The sequence below is a fragment of the Dipteris shenzhenensis genome, chromosome 21, assembly GCF_047967505.1.
Source record: "Dipteris shenzhenensis isolate YYH24624 ecotype China chromosome 21, Dip_SZ_1.0, whole genome shotgun sequence".
NCBI classification, from domain to species: Eukaryota; Viridiplantae; Streptophyta; class Polypodiopsida; order Gleicheniales; family Dipteridaceae; genus Dipteris; species Dipteris shenzhenensis.
The window spans coordinates 7,068,199-7,075,273 of NC_141616.1; the positions used below are offsets into that span (position 1 = coordinate 7,068,199).

At 42.0% G+C, this 7,075-nt stretch overlaps 1 pseudogene; it reads right to left on the reverse strand.

Moving 5' to 3' along the window:
* Nucleotides 1–3,276: 3,276 nt before the first annotated feature.
* Nucleotides 3,277–4,457, reverse strand: LOC147888431 (nuclear transcription factor Y subunit B-3 pseudogene; annotated as a pseudogene).
* Nucleotides 4,458–7,075: the final 2,618 nt, after the last annotated feature.

Consider the following 7,075-nt stretch of genomic DNA (forward strand, 5'->3'; position numbering starts at 1 on the left):
ATCAATAAAGGCAACCCTTGGCTTTGATTGCATAGCCAAACCAATATAACTAGGGTTAGCTAGCTATACATGGAGCCCTCTCGGCCAACCAAGGGCCACCTAGGGCTCAAAACCTACCACTGCCACCACCCATCTAGGGACTGCAACCCCTACCAGGTTATTATTGAAGAGCCACTGAATGAGTGGGAGGATCCTAACTATGCCATTCCAGCACCCGATCCCTCTTGTGATATGAAAGTCCTGTATATCAAACCAACCAAGTAAGCCACTATATCATGGAGGACTAATAATATATTCTAGTGTATCAAACCTTTCCCACTATGCAATGAGCTAGGGATATGAACACTGTGAATTGCAAGCCAGTTATCCACTCAATGCAAATTTTAAAGGAAAATTCTTTATTGGACATATGTATTTTTGCCAAAATTATGAGGGCATTATTATGTATCTTGTATTTTTACCACAAAAGTAGTGTTGTTAAAAAGTATAAATAAAAGTTTGAAATATGGAGAGCCCGCCTGCACGCGCGCGCATGCACACACACACACAAACAGAGAAAGGTTATGAGGATAGTATTATGTATCTTGCAATTTTACTACCAAAATAGTGCTATTAAGAAAAGTATGCATAAAAGTACTAACTAGCACCGTGATGGCTCTCTAGTGCACTGCAAAGATGTCCAACAAGAAGCTAGCTAAATGATGGCCACGAAGATGGCACATTTGCTAGAGATCATATGGAAAGCCTACTTTTTACTTCCCCCATTACACATGATGGGAGCATCCCCCAAATTTGGTACAAGAGATTGGTGCTTCCCACAAACCCAAGTAGTGCCTCATACAAAGTCGAGGTGGAAGCACAGACTTAGCAAGATCATCTTGTTCCCAACTCTCTGTGTGTGCCTCAATATTTGCAGATTGAAACCTATGGCAACATCCCCCAAATTCCTGACTCCTTCTCCTCCCTGTACATTGTTGGTGTTTGTTGTCTTCCAACTAGATATGGTTACACCCAAAGAGGAGGATTAGGTTTAGTATGCAAGCAATCTCTTGTTATGTCTTCCCATTGTTCCAGGGCAGAGAATCTTTTGATGTAAAAAGTTATGAACTTGTGAATTATTAATATAAATCCTCATTTCTGAGGGGAGGGAAAAAGAAGCTTGCTAAAAAAGTCAAAAAAACCAATGTGGAATGAACCCATCAAAGGTCAAGGCTAGAGTGACATGGCCCATACCTCAAAGAGTAATGGAAGCGAGAACATTCCATGGTATGGTCAATGTGTACTAGAAGTTTTTGAAAGAATTTTTGAAGAGACTCTATATTTAAAAGGTCAAGAGTATTGCCCTATCTAGTTTTTCACTAAGGTTGCTTCAAAGATGAGATCGATACTTTTTTAATAGGCTTTCTTCTATGGGAGCTTTTCCATTAACCCATCAAAGGTCAAGGCTAGAGTGACATGGCCCATACCTCAAAGAGTAATGGAAGCGAGAACGTTCCATGGTATGGTCAATGTGTACTAAAAGTTTTTGAAAGAATTTTTGAAGAGACTCTATATTTAAAAGGTCAAGAGTATTGCCCTATCTAGTTTTTCACTAAGGTTGCTTCAAAGACGAGATCGATACTTTTTTAATAGGCTTTTTTCTATGGGAGCTTTTCCATTTGTGTCCTAGACTCATTTTGTTATGCCCATCACCACAAAAAATATTTGACAAAATGTGTGGATCTCATTAGATGACACATCTAGCCAAGGTTGTCCACTCAAGCCTGCATTATTCACACAGCTGAAGAAGACATTGAAAAAAAAACCAACTTGAAAAACAGTTGGATATGCCCTCACTATAGTAGGGGATTGGTCTAATCTTGTCCACTCGAAGTTGAAAAAGAGACAGAATCACCCATAACAATCAAGACCAGGCCAAGCTAATATTTTGAGGATAGAGTGACAAGATGTTGCATCTGACAACAACACTTAATCAGTCATAAGATGATAGGAAAACACCTAAAAGAATGCGCTACAGCCACAATTAGGAGCTTCTTCAGCAGGCAAACCCCGAAAAAGGACTGAAAAAACCAAGGAAAAACAAAACATGTTATTGACCTCTTGAAGTTTCTGCCCCAGCTCCAAGCCATTCTATGAAAAGGCATGAGAGAATAAACCACAAAATAAGATAGTAGCCATGCAAAAACATTAGGCATTCTCAATCCCTACTGTTTGAAAAATGTGTTCATGATTTCAAAAAGAAAGACGTTAAACTAAACAGCCTAGTGTTCAGAGTGAGCATCAGAAATCTTCTTATACTCGATCATCATCACTCAAACGTGACACGATGCCTATCAAACAATCCGTTAAGGTACATCAGGTGCACGCTGCTGTACCTTGATATGGATACCACTTGAAACAACATCCATAATAAGGAAAAGATAAATAGAGAACTGTGCATTGACATAAATATAGAGCAGTCATGCTAAAAAGTTCCCAGCCTGCTGTTCCTTACAGTGGATGTCATGTGAAATAGCACCCATAACAAGGAAAAGATAAATATAGAACCATGCATTGAATACATTATCTTTGCAAAAAAGCTTCTCCTCTACAGTGAGCATGATTCACTTCTTGACAACCCACCAGATAAGGACACACATATTGACATAAATGAGCTTTGAAAAAGAATGCTTATCGACTGCTTCAGCTTTGAAAAACAATGCTTATCCTCTGCAGTGTGCAGGTTTCACTTCTCAACAGCCAACCATATTTTTGCAGTGCGCATATTTCACTTCTTGACAACCACCAGATTGATTCCAGCAACCCCAATACTCAGCAGACTGCAGATATCGAGCTACTGTTTAGGGCAAGATGAAATTGTAATGACATATTCACAAAAGTTCTTTACTTCTACAAACAAGGGAACACATGATGCGCTCGACAGTGCTGCCTTTTCTAACTTTTATGGAGTAGATAGTCGATGTGGGTGGGGGGGGGGAAGAGAGAGAGAGAGAGAGAGAGAGAGAGAGAGGTGGGAGGATGGGGTGAGTGTCCATACTGATTGGGAGGACACCTTTTTGCAAAAATATTAGTAGAGCCAAGGCAGCACAAAGAAAGATGTTTCCAACTCCCACAGAAAGCAATCACAACGAAATCATTGGCATCAAATAAGGCAAGACGGGAGTTTGTGACTTTTTGAAATAAAATTGCATTCATCCGAGCGATGCTGAGGAAAATTACCGTCTAGAGAACCCAGCAAGCTCAATTTGGGAAGATGAGATGAGGAAATAATCTTCGAATGGACAGAAGGCATCACAAGCTATATTTTAATACTATAATACATGCACCCTGTACTGACTGATCAACACTTCAAAAGCCTTCCGAGATTGAGAAGGCAACCCGAGATTGATATTTCAGAAACTCCCGGCAAACCACAGAATCCACTGAGACCCTCCAGAATTGAGAGACGAAAGCTCTCTCACAATGTTCCCAAACACTGGATTGTACTCATCCTCCCCGTAATTGCCCACTGCCACTGTGGCTACTTCCACCACTCTGCAAATGCATCTGATATGGGGGTGGTGCAAACTGGTACTGGGCATACATGTAGCTTCCCGGTTGTTGCAACACCTGCATATGTCCTGGCATTCCACCACTATTTATGACACCATTCACCCCTAAATTTGCAGGTGCTGCACTAGTAGAACCTCCTTCCTTACCCGTGGTTGGTTCTCCTTGCTTTGCCATAGTGGCCTTCTCCCCCTCCAGTTCCCTATACTTATGTAAATATACTTTGAGGGGTTCAATGTAATCCTCGAAGCCAAGGGTGCCCATTGCCCACAATAGATCATCCCCATTTACAGTCTTCCGCTTCTCTCTCTGACATTTGTCGGAAGCCTCGCCCGTTATGAAGCTAATAAATTCAGAGACGCACTCCTGCAAAGTTTCCTTCGCGTCCTTGGAGATTTTTGCATTTGCAGGTAGCGCCCTCTTCATTATTCTGCTCACGTTGGCAATGGGCAAGAGTCTATCTTGTTCTCTGACAGAATCGTGGCCGCCTCCATAGTGTCCACCGGATTCATCATCGGACTGATGACTGCTCTCGGGGCTACCATGGCGGTAAGGATGATCGGCCATAGATAGTCTAGTATGGAACACTTTAAATTTCTGGGGCGATTTTAAAAAACGAACAGACTGTGCTTCTTATAAGAATCCACAAAAGACGCAAGCGTGCAGCAACGTGGCCTCACCTGCGGCAATGATATCGCCACTATAATGAAAGCACGCAAGAGAAGCAAAGCAGGGCAGGATTAAGCGGTACAAGCAGTGGAACAGAGGAGAGCAATCACTCCAAGGATGACGAAAGGAACCCAAAAAGGAAGAAGAAACCACGGCTACAGGAGGAACCCAGAAGGGAAGGATGGATCAAGCAGAGCTAAGCAACAAAGCAAAAAGGGAACGAGGCTGTGCGAATGTAGATAATAAAGGTTGCGGTAAGGACTGTGGCTATGGCTAAGGCCACGGCTATGGCTACGTCAATGGGTCGATGCCCATTGGTGGACAACAGTCAATCATGGGCACACTTGATAATGGGTAGCTTTTCTCATCATTGGACCCAAGTTCAAGGGGTCTTTCACTCGGCTCTCCTTCACATCGGCACGAGCTTAGCATCAGTCTTGCATGCCAGAACATGGGACTAGAGTTCGTTCCCACTCCACACTAGGCTCGCTCTTTGAGAAGCATTCTGGAGCGAGCGTCACCACTCACCCCTCGCTACCCTCCTTGCAAAATGTGGGACCTCTCTGCAGCTCTGTAATAATATCTCTAGCGGGGCAGTTGAATGCCAGGATGAGGCCCTATGAAAGTGGGGGCGGACTGTGGGAATTGGTTTGGTGTGGCGAAAAAATGCCAACTCTTAGCATTTTCGCTCATTGTAGGAGCATCCTCTTAAAGGCCCTTTTTGCTCATGGTGAAGTGAGCGAGAATGCCACGAAATGCTTGCATTTGGGGCATTCCCTCTACCCGCCCTTGCTACCACCACACCAAATTCTAGCATTGTCGCACCCTGTTGGATACACAAAGTAACAGTCTGCAGTCGGGCGTTTCCTATCAGAGACCTGTAAACATCTTCTTCCGACCTCCTTCTGGGCAGGGGGTGGTTAGTAGGAATATTCCCCACCTCCATGCTAGTCCACATCACTGAATAGTGCTGTGGGGGTGATCGAGAATGTCTTCTTATTTTTTATCGCCTGGAAGGTTTCCCATGAGACGTCCTAACTGTCATGGTGGCAATCAAACACCCTAGTGGAGACAGACCAAAAAGGCCGTGCCAATGCTCGAGGATATTGAGTGACCATGCTAAGAGGTGAGTGGGGACCTGCTCTAAGATGTTTTCTTCGTGCCTTGTCGATGAGTTATAAGGGCACAAAGGAAGAGCTCTCCGCTCTCTCTTTCTGTTGGAATATTAGGTACACGTTTGGGTAGAAACGCCATTGTATAAGAGCATCTAACTTGGGCCCACTTTTCTCTTTCCTAATTGTCTCAATTTGTGGCCTTCTAGTCACTTTTTTCCATAGTAGCTCACACTAAGAGATTTGGCCAAGTCTCCCCTTCGAGGTCTAAAGAATTTCATATTCACAAAATGTCAGGGGGAGGGGGGATGAGTCAACTTCTACAATGTGGATATGATAGGATGGACTATGGAGATCCTGAGGAGGATTGGAGCATGGGGGAGAGAGAGAGAGAGCGAGAGAGAGAGAGAGAGAGAGAGAGAGAGAGTAGTTGACATCCAAGGAAGACAAAAAAAACCCATAAAACCACGAAGGTTGAATCATCATGAGACATGACCAATAAAATACTAGTGAGATGAATCTAGGAAATGCAAGAAAGAAACTTCATGTGTTGGGAGAGTTCCTATCATGTGTTGTATGTTTCCACACGCATGAATTCATTGAGCTTTGCTTGGGCTAAAGTAGGATCCCCTCTAGGGTAGGGCCCCAACTAGAATTGTGGTATCTCTAGGATGTGCTATGCTATTGGTATCCTCTATAGGATGTACTCCTGGGTGGTGTGAGGCAACTTAACATCAAAATGCCACAATGATGGTACCTTGAATGGGACATGTGCTCGTTGGGCCTGCATCTACTCTTTTATTTACTTGGCATGCTTGAACATCAAGGTCTCAATCCTGACATCTCCCACTGAAGTTGAGCGACAGTCTATGTGGGAGATTCATTGGTTTTTGTATCTCGGGTTGCCAATATTTCCTCAGTTTTTCCTCAAGTCATTTGCATGCAATCATAATTCATGTTATTGAAAGAGCTTGTATAATAAGAGGATGCTTTTCATGGATGTTTTTTTCCTATTAGCTTCGTTAAGAAGCAAAAATTTTATATTGGTGTTGTAGAAAGTTTATATGCCCTAATAAAAATAAAGACTTCAAAAATTCACCAAGATTTGAAACTTTTATGAGAAAAAATATGAAGTTTCATTGGAACTTACAACTTTTTCTTTCAAATTCAGAAGAAAATATTTAAAATTGTAATATGTTATATAAATATTGTGAAACTAAAAAAACTAGCTCAATAAACTTTCGCCAAGATTTTATATTAATAAATAAGTATAGATTTGATAAAAACATCCATGATGCTTTTAGAGCTTTGGTTTGGTTTTGAAAGAGCCTATATAAGAGATGCAGCTTTACACAGAGTTTTGACCTCTCCCTCATCACCCTTATCACCTTAAGTGGATGCATGCTATGCTTTTAAAAGTCATAGACTTTTATCACCTTCCTCCCTTGTTCAATGAGAGAGAGCAAGAGAGAGAGAGAGAGAGAGAGCAAAGAAAGAAAGAAAGATATATTAACATCCTTGGAAGACCTTGCGGGTCAATGAGAGAGAGAGAGAGAGAAAGAGAGAGAGAGAGAGAGAGAGAGAGAGAGAGAGAGAGAGAGAGAGAGAGAGAGAGAAACACTTTCCAAATTAAAAACAATAAATATAAAAATATTGTAATTAAGAGCATTTTAAAGGGCAATGCCCATTTTATAAAGTACACTTCTAAGGTCATTTTCACATTTTTAGTTTCCCTCTCTTGAGTA